Source organism: Ipomoea nil, unplaced genomic scaffold, assembly GCF_001879475.1.
Source record: "Ipomoea nil cultivar Tokyo-kokei standard unplaced genomic scaffold, Asagao_1.1 scaffold2735, whole genome shotgun sequence".
Taxonomy (NCBI): domain Eukaryota; kingdom Viridiplantae; phylum Streptophyta; class Magnoliopsida; order Solanales; family Convolvulaceae; genus Ipomoea; species Ipomoea nil.
The window spans coordinates 1,627,954-1,640,423 of NW_017619163.1; positions in this window are offsets into that span (position 1 = coordinate 1,627,954).

The window sequence follows — 12,470 nt, forward strand, 5'->3', positions numbered from 1 at the left end:
CCGTAGACGTAGGAGAAGGAGCTCCGAACTGCGTAACATTTCTTTGTGTTTTTAATTTACTTTATGCTTTACATTCTTTATGCGTTTAACTTTCATTATTTACATTTGCTTAAACAAGTTTAATTAATGAACGTAACTACTGCATAACCTAATTAACAAGTAAAATACATAGCTTTTATATTTCAAGTGTCACGGTGCAATTTCAATTGGTATCAGAGCCTGTAGACTTAATTTATTAGTCTATCGATCTGGCGATTCCGTGCCTCTTGAATTCATATCTTCAGCGGCTTTTATTATTTATCTGTTTATTACTTATTTGTTTGATCTCACGGGGTGTTAAGTGTTACAGAATGGAGCGAACTAAAGTCCTTCCCCAGTTGACCGGCGATAACTACGCATATTGGAAGGCTCGCACCCGTACGCATCTAAAAGCTAAAGGTGAAGCCGTATGACGGTCTGTGGTGTCAGGTTGGACACATCCCACTAAACCCAGTTCCAGCACTGATGGAACAGAAGTCACTAAGCCAGAGATTGAGTGGACTCAAACAGAGATAACCAATGCAGGAAACAATGATAAGGCTTTAGACACAATTTATTCTCTTATGCATGAAAGCCAGTTTTCAATTGTTGCAGGTATTCCTTCGGCTAAAGGTGCTTGGGAGGCTCTTGAGTCTACATACGAAGGAACTACATCGGTAAAACAGTCAAAGCTGCAACTGGTCCAGTCAGAATTCGAAGAACTGCGCATGAATGAGGACGAGACGATCATCGACTTTCACACACGTGTACAGGAACTGGCGAATCGCGCAATAGTCCTTGGTGAACCATTCTCGCAGGCAAAACTTGTTAAGAAAATACTGAGATCTCTACCACCCAGGTTTCGAATGAAAGTCACAGCCATCCAAGAACATGATGGCTGGGAGAATAAATCTGTTACTCAGCTAATGGGAAATCTTAAAACATATGAAATGGAGATTTTAACTGATCACACAAAAACGAAAAAACAAAAAAATATAGCTTTTGCCGCTGAAGAAAGTAATGTTGTATCCGATTCAGATGAAACTAGTGATGATACAGTTGCGTTCTTAACTAAACAGTTTTCCAAAATTTTGAAACAGGTATCCAAAAACACACACAACAGAAATTCACAAAAGGGAGCAACGTCATTCAAGACTGCACCTAGTACAGGGGCACCAAACGCCAAACAGTCTGTCTCACGTCCAGGGCAGTCCAAAGAAAGGTCCAACAACAAAGGCATCAAGTGTTATGAATGCGAGGGATTTGGACATGTACAAGCTGAGTGCGCCACCTATCTTCGACGCAAAAAGTCTATGTCAGCCATTACCTGGAGCGATGACGAGCCCGACGTTGAACCAACTGGGTCAGATGTCGAGGAAATTTCGGGTAATTTTGTTGCATTTACGGCACGATTTATTGACAGTTCAGAACCTGTTGAAGACTCAGAATGTGGTGACTATGTCTCTGCAGAAGATGTGGAACAAAATGCTTTATCTTTTGAAGCTAAATTTAATAAGTTGTATCCCAAATGGGAAGCTTTAAGAAAAATGAACTGCAAGCTAGCTAGTGAAATAGAGATTGTAACAAATGCAAATAAAGTATATCAAAATCAAGTAGCTGATAGGAATGTTTTGCTTAAAGAAGCAGCAGGTCGAGAGGAAAGACTTCAAAACGAAGTACAAACCAGAAATGTACTTCTTAAGGAAGCAGCTGACCGAGAAGCAAAATTCCAACAAGAAGTTCAGAATTTGAAACAGGAGCTCAGCACCTACAAACAACAAATCCAAATGATGGATACCACTTCAACACTCGATAAGATTCTTGATTCCGGCAGGAAAACTTCTGCAAAATTTGGTTTGGGCTTCACTGGAAGTAACTCCAAAGATCAGACTGTATTTGTCAAAGCATCCGGACCTGATCCAGACGACATCCCTGAATCCAGCACTATGAAACGCCCCTATGGTAAAGTAAGCGCAAATAAGATGCATTATAAACTATATAATCCTGTTTGTCACTATTGCAGGTTACGCGGTCATACCAGACCCGAATGCTACTACTTCTACAAGGATCAAAGAACTGAGAAGTTCAGGCAAAAGAACATCCGGCCTTTTACAAAACAAATTTGGGTTAGGAAAACTGACTTCGTATCTCAATCAATTCCAATAACATCTCAAGGATGACAAAATAATTGGCAAACATGCTGATTAAGGATTCCAAATAAGAGTAACAGGTAAGTCAATTTACCTTTTATTTTAATTATTTTATCTTATAACATTTGCTAATGTTTCAGGAACAGGTTTATTATATCTTAAATTATACAAAAGCTTTTTTAATCCTTCAAGAATTCAATTTCTAATCTTTTAAAATATTTCTTTACCTACCAAAATTCTTGTTCCAATTTTTTTTTACATATTTTTCCTATGATATAAAAAAAAAAAAAAAGGGGGGGGATTTTTTTTTTCCCCAAAAATGCATCGCGACCCAGCCATGCCTCATCGCCTGAAGTTGCAATCAACGTGTCCAGCCGGTCATCAACGCCAATGCCTGCAGTCACCATCTGTCACCACCATCACCGGAGATGCCGCAGACTACGAAGCCACCGGCTACTATTGTTGCACCGCCACTCCTGCCCGACACTGCCCATGTCACTCTCTTAATTTTATTAAAATTATAAAATAAAATAAAATAAAATAAAATCTAGGGTTTCTCTGCCTATTTTTTAATCTTTAATACTGCATTTGTTTTCCTACATCTATATCCAAATTTTTTAAGTGTTTTCTTCTCTAATCCGTCGTTATTTTGGATACCTCACACAATGTCCTTATTTCAAATTTGTCTGGCTCAGTACCTCCTGCACTTTATTTGAACATATGTGTACTGCTTTTTCCATGAGGAATGTGTCACTATATGTATACATATCTCTTTTCAGATCCACACACATCCCAAATTGTGTCAATACCTAAATATGCTCCCACTTCTGTATCTGTGTCTGCGTTCTTTGTGTCTATTTCATCTGTTCAGGTACCGATTGCCTCCTGCATGTTATTAAGAGTATCATTGACAAGTCATCCGAGGTAGCTGATACAAAACACGATGGGAAAATTGATATGGAGGATGAAGATTAACGGGAAAAAAAAAAATCTCGCTTCTTTAAATGCTTCAAAACACTCAAGATATTGGTACCTCTATCTCTTCTCTTTTAGTTGGTATTACTTCAATACCTAGTCTATGAATCTTATTTTTTTTCTTATCTTTTTACCTGATTTTTTTTTGCTACTCCTATATGTCATTTATGTTTTAAGTATCTGCTCCTTAAAATGTGCCTAAGATGACCTTTTCTTGATATTATTGTGTGAATGAATTATCCTTTTCTGTGTGTTCACTGAATGTCCTATCTACGTTGTTTTGGCTGCCTTTGATCCTTTGATTATGCCTTTTTGTTGGTGTTTCTTGTGCTAAAAATTGGATATCTATAAGGTTGCTTGAATGGTAAATTTGCTGCAAGTAGATATTCGTAGCTATGTGTTTACGTGAATGTACCTATTGATTTACCTGCTTCTCCATAAAAGTGTTATCTGTAATCTTGCTCTGTGTTATGTGTTATGTGTTTAGTCCGGTCATGACCGTATTTGTGTTTATTCATGTGTTTCCTGCGCTATCTGTGCTTCAATTGTTTATTTGTGTGTTTTCCGTGATATCTGGCCTGAATCTGTGCCTAAATTTGGTTCATATGTCTGTGTGTCTGAATTTGATTTATTTTGAATCTTTGGCTTGCTTTACATGAATGTGCTTATTGTTTTATTTGATAATTTGTTTGACTCGAATTGAGAATTGAAAATTCCTGAATTTCTTTTAAATATGTTTTGCTGAGTTGTTTGCAAGTTGCGTGTGCATGGCTCTAGGGCTCTCGTTTTTTTTTTTTCTTTCTTCTGCAGGTTCAAACAAAGCAAATAACTTATTATGGAGTCTCAATTACAGCTTCAAGCTAATGTGAAATTCTTGGTAAAGGAAACAAGGAAACAATCACGATGTACATTTTGAGGGGGAGTTCTTCTTAATCTCGTATGAACAAATTCAATTTGTGTATTTATTGGGTATTTTCGGTTATATTGGATTTCTTGGGTATACATGGATTTTCTTACTAGACTCTATCAGTTTTGGATTATCTCGTTGGGTTATCGTTTTATTTGGCTTATCATAATCTCTGGGGTCTCATTTTATAATCATCACCTTATTTGAATTCTTCTTGGATTATCTACTTGATGAGATTATTTCTGAAGAATATTTTGGATGGGATTGCTTATAAGGCTTTATTTGCGGTACAATTTCTGAGAGTATTGGATTCTTCTTGGATTGTCTTCTTGGTGTATGATATCTGATACTGATGATGCTGATAACGGCTCAGTTTCGGGCACCCCGTCTGCACGGTAAATCTAATCCACTATTATGATGTTCACCTTCCTTTGTCATTTATTTGGCAAAAGGGGGGAGTTTTGGAGTAAGGGGGAGTATTACGGAGTATTATGGTAACTTTTGGAGATTTTGGAATCTTTTGGATTATTATGGTATCTTTTGGACGTATTGGATCAGTATGGAATTTTTAGTAAGGACTATGATGAAATATTTGGTAGTTTGGCAGTGGTTACATTTGTTTGGTTGTTTTTTGGATTTCATTATGGAAATAATAGAATTATATGTGTTAGGGGGAGTAGTAGTTTTGTTTGGTGCATCTAAACAAGTTGAATGGATGTTTCGGGTTATGCTACTCTCACATGAACAAGTTATTATATGATGTGGTATGCTAGGAATTCAATGCTTCTGTGTGTGATCCAAGACTTGAAGAATTCCAATCAGGTACTTTATTCACAAATGGTCCAAAAAGAACTTAATTTGTTATTTTTGGTTTTATATCTTTGTGTCTTGTTCAGTACCTATACTAAGGGCTCTTAATAAAAATTAAATTGATTATACTTTCAATTTTGCCCAAAGTATTTGATACTTGAGTTTTACCAAATAAAATGCCAAAGGGGGAGATTGTAAGTGTAAAATAATTTACACATTAAGTTATTGGCTATTTTATTTAGTAAATAGTTTTAATTTATTGTTTTTAATTAATTAGAGTTGTTAAAGTTAATTATATTTTTGGACCATGTGATATAAATATATGAATGTTGTGCCTTGGAGTATGAAGTCAGCGTGTGAAGATGTCAAAGAAATAAAATGTGTGGCAGTGGTTTATTCTAACAAGGAAAGGCAGTGGTTTATTCTAACAAGAATAAGTGGCGGTGATTCATTTGAACAAGTGGTGGCTAAGGAAAAAGCTATTACTAAGGATCCTAACTAATGGTTCAAGAAGTGCTATAAATTCACACGGTTCGAAGGAAGCATTTGCCCAACTTTGAGAATTATACACTGCTAGAGCTCTCTTGATTTTACAAAGCAATTTATATTTTGAATGTAATTTCTGATTTAATTCGTAAGAATATTTATATTGTACTGCATGATCAGTACGTGGTACTGCTGAAGCATCTTGTGAAGATTGTTCGGGTATTCGTGTGTCAATCCTGGATAGGTGTTAGAAAGAGTGGTAGTGGTAAAGGCTGGAGGCCATCTGTATTTACCTCTTGTAATACTCCTTTTGGAGAACATCTATAGTGGATTGGGCAGACGTGGGTTGCCCCGTAGACGTAGGAGAAGGAGCTCCGAACTGCGTAACATTTCTTTGTGTTTTTAATTTACTTTATGCTTTACATTCTTTATGCGTTTAACTTTCATTATTTACATTTGCTTAAACAAGTTTAATTAATGAACGTAACTACTGCATAACCTAATTAACAAATAAAATACATAGCTTTTATATTTCAAGTGTCACGGTGCAATTTCAGTCTATCTTGCAGTATCAACGACACTCTGGATGCTGATGATTTCTACTGGAAGGGTGAAACCAATGGCAGGTTCACCGTGTCCTCAGCTTACAGGATTGCAACTGACTCCTATCATGGAACGCCAACTGCAGGGTGGAAGGATATTTGGAAACTAAAAATTTCCAAACAAAATAAGCACGTTCATCTGGACGCTTAAGCATAAGCGACTCATGACCAACATGGAGCGAAGAAGGAGAGGATTCACCACCGACTCGCGCTGCCCGAATTGTGACAATCTGGAGGAGGATGCCGACGACTGTGTTCGCTAATGCAAGGAAGTGGATGTTATTTGGGAAGTGCTCCTACCCCACGGGGCCTATTCTAATTTCTTTACTTTGAATTTTGATCGATGGCTAACTAGTAATGTGGCAGGGTGTAATGGAAAAAAGGTGGAAGGATGGGGGGAGCTTTTTGCATATACGACATGGTGGTTATGGAGATGGCGGTGCAACAAAGCATTCGGTGAGGAAACCTGGGATTGGAAGAGGAAGATCAGCTGGATACAAGATCAGTACAAAGAGGCTAAGAGAGTGTTTGCTAGGAAGAGAACGCCTGGTTCTTTAAAAATAGTCACCACGCAGACTGTGACACCGGATGAGGACTGGTGCATTCTCCACACGGATGTGTCATTTATATCCCCGAACAGGCTGACGGGTTGTGGAGGCGTGCTGAGAAGCCACAATGGCGAATGGATAAGTGAGTTTAGCAGCATCACGAGGACGAACCACGCAACGGAAAGAGCTATGGGCTATTCTGGTCGGTCTCAAATGGGCTTGGGATGCTGGCGTCAAGAAGCTCTACCTGCACCCCGACTCCTTGCAGGGTTTGGACTGGATAACAAAGGGTCGTCCCCCCCTGGGTCCCTGTGCGAAGATCGTGGAAGAATGCAAAGATTGGATGCTCAAAGAGTTGAGAGTTGAGATCAAGTTCTGTAACAACCCAAAAATAATTTTTTCAAATTCTATTTTATAAAATTTCAAAATAGTTATTTTCACTCTTCCAAAAATTTTATTTCAAAAATGGTGTATGAATTAAAAATTTTTAAATCAAATTTTTAAATAAATTCAACACCAAGATTTACCCTATTTCGAAAATCCCAAGTTTCGGGTACATTTATGTACCAAGTTTTGACCCAAAAAGTCAATCTGAGTGAAACCTGAGAGGAACCTGTGAAACCTGAACCAAGTGTTTTAACTAGAAACTATTTTCAAAAAAATCTATTTTTGACCCCAAGTTGTTTAAAATCATTTTTGAGACCTTGGTCCATGATACAAGGTGAACCTTGATACTTCTATAAGCTTTGTATGATATTTTAGAAGCAAGCCAAATTACTTCCTTACCCTCAACCAATCATTTGAGTTCTACCTAGGGTTTTGAACCCTATTTATTCCTCACTATTCCATTGAGCTTCCTGATCCCTTTCATTTGCCTCTCCACTCTCTAAGTCTGCCAAGGAGAAAGAAGAAACACAGTAAGAATTCCAAGCTTTCACCTCATCCATTCATTTCATATTTCCTTCTAGTTTTCCATCCTTTGCCTTCAATCTCTGAGTTGCTTCCTTAAGCTTTGTTTGTGTTGATTGTTTGGGGAGTTTAGGTGGTGAAGGAGGTAGTAGCTAAGTAGAGAGGAAAGAGGGATCCACACAAGAAGAAGAAGAAGCTCAAGGTATAAACCATGACTCCCAAACTAGATTTTTGGCTCTGTTAAATGCTAGAAATGTGAAATAGATGTTTAGAAATGCTAGATAATGTTTGTTGTTGAGCTATTTGTGTGTTGTTGATGATCTATGATTGGTTTATTGAGGTTTGGAAGTGTTTTTGTTGATCTGAAAAGGCTACAGGTGAAGAAGAAGGGGTTTGGTGCACACAGATGGTGCACTAGTAAACCCAACGGACCTAGGCGTGGTCCGTTGGCTAGTTCCGTAGAGGAGTGGGCAAAGGCAACGGATCCCAGCTGGATCCGTTGCCAAGGGCCGCTGCTTGGCGGAGCCAAGCGGCGGGGCTTCACAAGCCCTGTCACCAAGCTCCGCCAAGCCAAAAGATGGTTCTGGCCGGGCCCTCTGTGGCTCAGCTACGTGTCGTTCGGACCAGGACTCGTGGGCCCTTGAGGCTCGGACACTCGAGCTCGTTACGGCACACTAGTAAAAGTTAGTTTCGTTTGATTTGGAGTTAGAAAGCATGTATTACAGACATGGTTGCAGTAGGCGCTAGGCGCTAGTCGGGCGCTCGGACAGCGCCTAGCGCCTAGGCGGTCTAGGCGGCGCCTAGGCGGAATCTAGGCGGGCGCTAACAATCAGTGGTAGACTTGCAGTTTGACAATTTTAATGAGGTTGTTTTTAACATTTAATCAAATAACACATCCAAATAAATGAATTAATGATAATTCATAAGTCATAACATCAAAACAATAGTTTTCAAAAAAAAAAAAAATACTAAAACAATATTAAAAATTAAAAATACTCAAATATGAAATACTCAAATACTTCAATCATCCAAAGATTCAAAGTATCAAACTAGTCTATGAGTGTATATATGTCATATTATATATATGTATGCGCGCGCACACACACACACACATATATATATAAATATATATATATATATATATATATATATATATAATAAAAAAATAGGCCGAGCCAATCGGGTTAACTCAACCGAAATGGACGAGTTAACTCGACTAACTTAGACACTAGGCGGCCGGTAACCTAGGCGGGCGCCTAGGGGGGAAATCGCCACGGTCTATAAGCGCCTAGCGCCTAGGCGGGGCCTAGGCGGACGCCTAGACCGATTTTTACAACCCTGATTACAGATAGAAATGTGGGAAATGAATACTCTGTTGTTGTTGTTGTCTGTGAACTGAGTTCATGAATGAAACTTATAGCATTTGAGTATTGTTATTTGATTTGAGAAGCATGTCTAAATACTTGATAGTATTTATTGAGAAGATTTGCTAAGTGTTGAGATTTTAGTATAAAGCAATGCTTATTTCCTTGTTTCACAGTGAATGAGAATTAAAGCATATTTTTTTTTTTCAGTAAAGAGCATGTTAGCATATTTAAAGGTTTAAAGTGCATAAATGGCTCTAAGTAAAGCCTAAGATCTATTTCAGAAACCTATATCTATTTTGGAAAATCACTATCTATTTACATTGAGAAGATTGCATGATATTTGATTTCCAAAACGTGAGAGAGAAGTTGTTGAGATTAATGTGCATAGCAAGGCTTGCATAAGTTAAAGTTTGTTGCATGAGAAACAAGTTGCATAAGATATATCTATATGCTATCTATTGTGAGGAAAATAGAGTTTTGGAGGCCCGTTGGGACTATGTCCTTTTGGAAGAAAAGAGAAAGAAAGAAAGTTTGAGAAAGGAAAGAAACTGTCAGAGAGGACCGACAGATTTTATGAAGTAACTTGGTCGATATTTCCGGGTTACTAGGTTCGATACTACCCGCCGGGCTTGGAATCCTGGTTAGGGGATGTGCACACTGACAAGTACGATACCTGATTCTACAGAGATTGAGATAAGAACCAAGAGAGTGGTTCTGTGGGCGAGATGAGTATTAGGCCAGCTAGTGCCGAGCCCGGATAGGTTCGTTCACGATTCGTGAAGTTCCTACCTCGCCCACGAGTACAGAAAGAAAGCAAGAGAGTAAAGAAGAGAAAAACGAATCAAGAGACTCAAGAGAAAGAAGAGAAAAGCGAGTCTATAAGAGCGAGAGTGTATATATATATATATATATATATATATATATATATATATATATATATATATATATATACATACATACTTATAGCATCATGACATTTCTTGTTGCATGACTTGCATTTAGAGTATGATGAGAAGTACAATACCTAGTTGTTGCTTATGAGTTGGCATGATAGCATGAGCTTGCTTGTTGAGTTTTAAGTATCTCTTTATCTATCAGTTTGAGCATGAGTTTGCGTATTGAGCTATGTTTAGAGATATATGTTCAAAGCATGAGAATGTGTTTAAGATGAGTACTTGAGAAAAGCCTGTTTATATGATGTATGGGTTGCAAGCATATAGAGATGTTTATGAGTATGTATTTAGATTGTTGACTGAGTGTTGTAAGTGATTATATGCATACTTGAGATTACTTGTGAATGCCAAATGTTTTCCAAATCTATATATATAGTACTTTATCGGGTTGAATAACTTTATAGTTTATACTTAGCATTAATTTGCTAACGGGTTTATTTTCCTACTTGTTTTTATAACTCCTTTCAGGTAGGCCCAGTGTCTGAGAGCACACGAGTTAGATTAGCACGTAGTTATGAGATGGTAGATTCTAGATTAGATTCTACTTTGGACTTTTGATGTTTAGATGATGTTGACTGATCCTTTTGTTGGTGCTTGGACACCAGGGTTTGTTCCCCTAGTTTTTAATGTTGTTTTGATGAGCTTGACTCTAGTTAGTTATCCTTTTGTAGCCTGTGTAGTCACCATGAGTGGTGACTGTGGCGGTGACACCCGTATCTTTTGGATTAGTTGGTTTTTAAGTTATTTAATCTTATCTATCTTGTTTAAGTTAAAGTATTTGGAATTTAGATTATAGAAAAGTAGGGTGTTACAAGTTCACCCCAAGAGAAAACAACTCCGTTGCGAACCACCTTGCGAAAGAAACCATCTCGAACGGCTGCGCCTGGATGGAGTTTAATGCGGCCCCAGTTTGTGTCTTGGAGTTTTTGTTGTATGATAAGGCTTGCTTGTGACGAGTCTCTAGTTCGTTGGGTTCTTCCCTCCCTCTGTCCCAAAAAAAAAAAATAGTGTTTCAAATAATAATAATAATAACAACAACAACAACAACAACAATAATAATAATAAAGCAAGAAAAGTGAAAATAGTATAAAATGTATTATTCCTATAAATTACCTCTAGCCAACTCAACAATTTAGGACAAGTAATAAGCTAATGATTAATAGAGTCAGTAGCACTCAAAAAAAAAAAAAAAAAAAAAAAAAAAGAAGCTAATGATTAATACAACTGTAAGATCAGAATATCGACTAGTGGTGGGAATACAATATACTGTATCTTTTCTTTTGTAAGAAAGTCTAAACCTTAAACATTTGACCTATATCATGTTGGAAAAAAAATTACTTAAAAATTACATTTAAATGGTTATTTTAAGCCATGTTTTGAGTGTGGTCTACTTCTATTTTGGGTCGGGTCAAAATAAATTTGGATTCTTCGAAGTGAGAACGAGGTTTAATTTGATATATTATACACTCAAAATGGATAATGTGTGAATAAGAAATTAATTATCAAAATGTAGAGTTGGGGGAAATGAAGCTTTGAAAGGCATTTAAGTAGCAATTATTTCACTTAGAAAACTATGTGTGTTTGCATTAATATAAATATAATTTAACTTTTTAATAAATTTGAATTATGTAATATAAAGAGTCTCTAGCATCGTAATCCATTGTATTCTGGGATTGGAACGGGGCTCATAAAAAATTTAAAAAAAAAAAAAAAAAAAAAAAAAAAAAAAAAAAAAAAGACAAACAACAAAATTTTGATGGTTTTCAATCAAGCATAGTGTCAAGACAAATGCAGACCTATTCTACAAAAGATTTGTAAAAAGGTTTTACAATTTTTTTTTTAAAATTATTTGCAATGGAAAAGACTAATTTAGATTATACAATCTTCATTTATAAAATAATTGTGCCCATAAAAAAAAATCAAAGAAACTTCAAACTAAAACTTCTAAAGCCAAAGACAAATCATCTCTTGACTAATCTTTTTTTTATTTTTTATTTTTTTATTTTTTTATTTAAGAAAATGCTGTTTGGCCAATCTTATGACGTCTTCTAATCTAATAGATAAGATATAATTAGTCATAACAAGTCGAATGAGAATATGTTTGCATGTAAAGAGTGATGACGAATCTCATCATTTATTTAGGTAGATCAATGGGTGAGGATTGTTAAAAATGATAGAAAAATGAGAGGTCAACTTTATAAATATTATAAGTTGTATTTAAAAGTTTGTAATAATTATAAAATTGATAGAATATTTTTTTTACTAACATCTATAACCATTGATGAATCTCGATTGGCGGTTGAAATCAATTTTCATTTTTTACAACAGGGGGTTATTCTCATTTGAACCCACCCCTGTATATAGAGATAGGATCCCATGAGAAACCCCTCCTGTGAGAACTACGAACTATCCCCATTGTGCATCTTGTAATGTATGATTGTGCATTAACGAATAACTGATTGTGCATCTGGAAACATTTTCCAAGCGCATTGTCAAAGTATTTTTTCAAAAAAAATGTGATAGCATTTCTATAATTACGATTGTGTGCACCTTGTAATACCTGATTGTGCATTTACGAATAACTGATTTTGCATTTGAAAACTTTTCTTCTAATTCATTGCCAATTATTTTCCAATTGCATAGACAAGTATTTCCAAATGCACAATTGTAATTACAAAAATATCATTTCATTTGTTTAAGAATTTTCAATCATTGATCTTATATGGTTAGATGAGATTAGTTCTC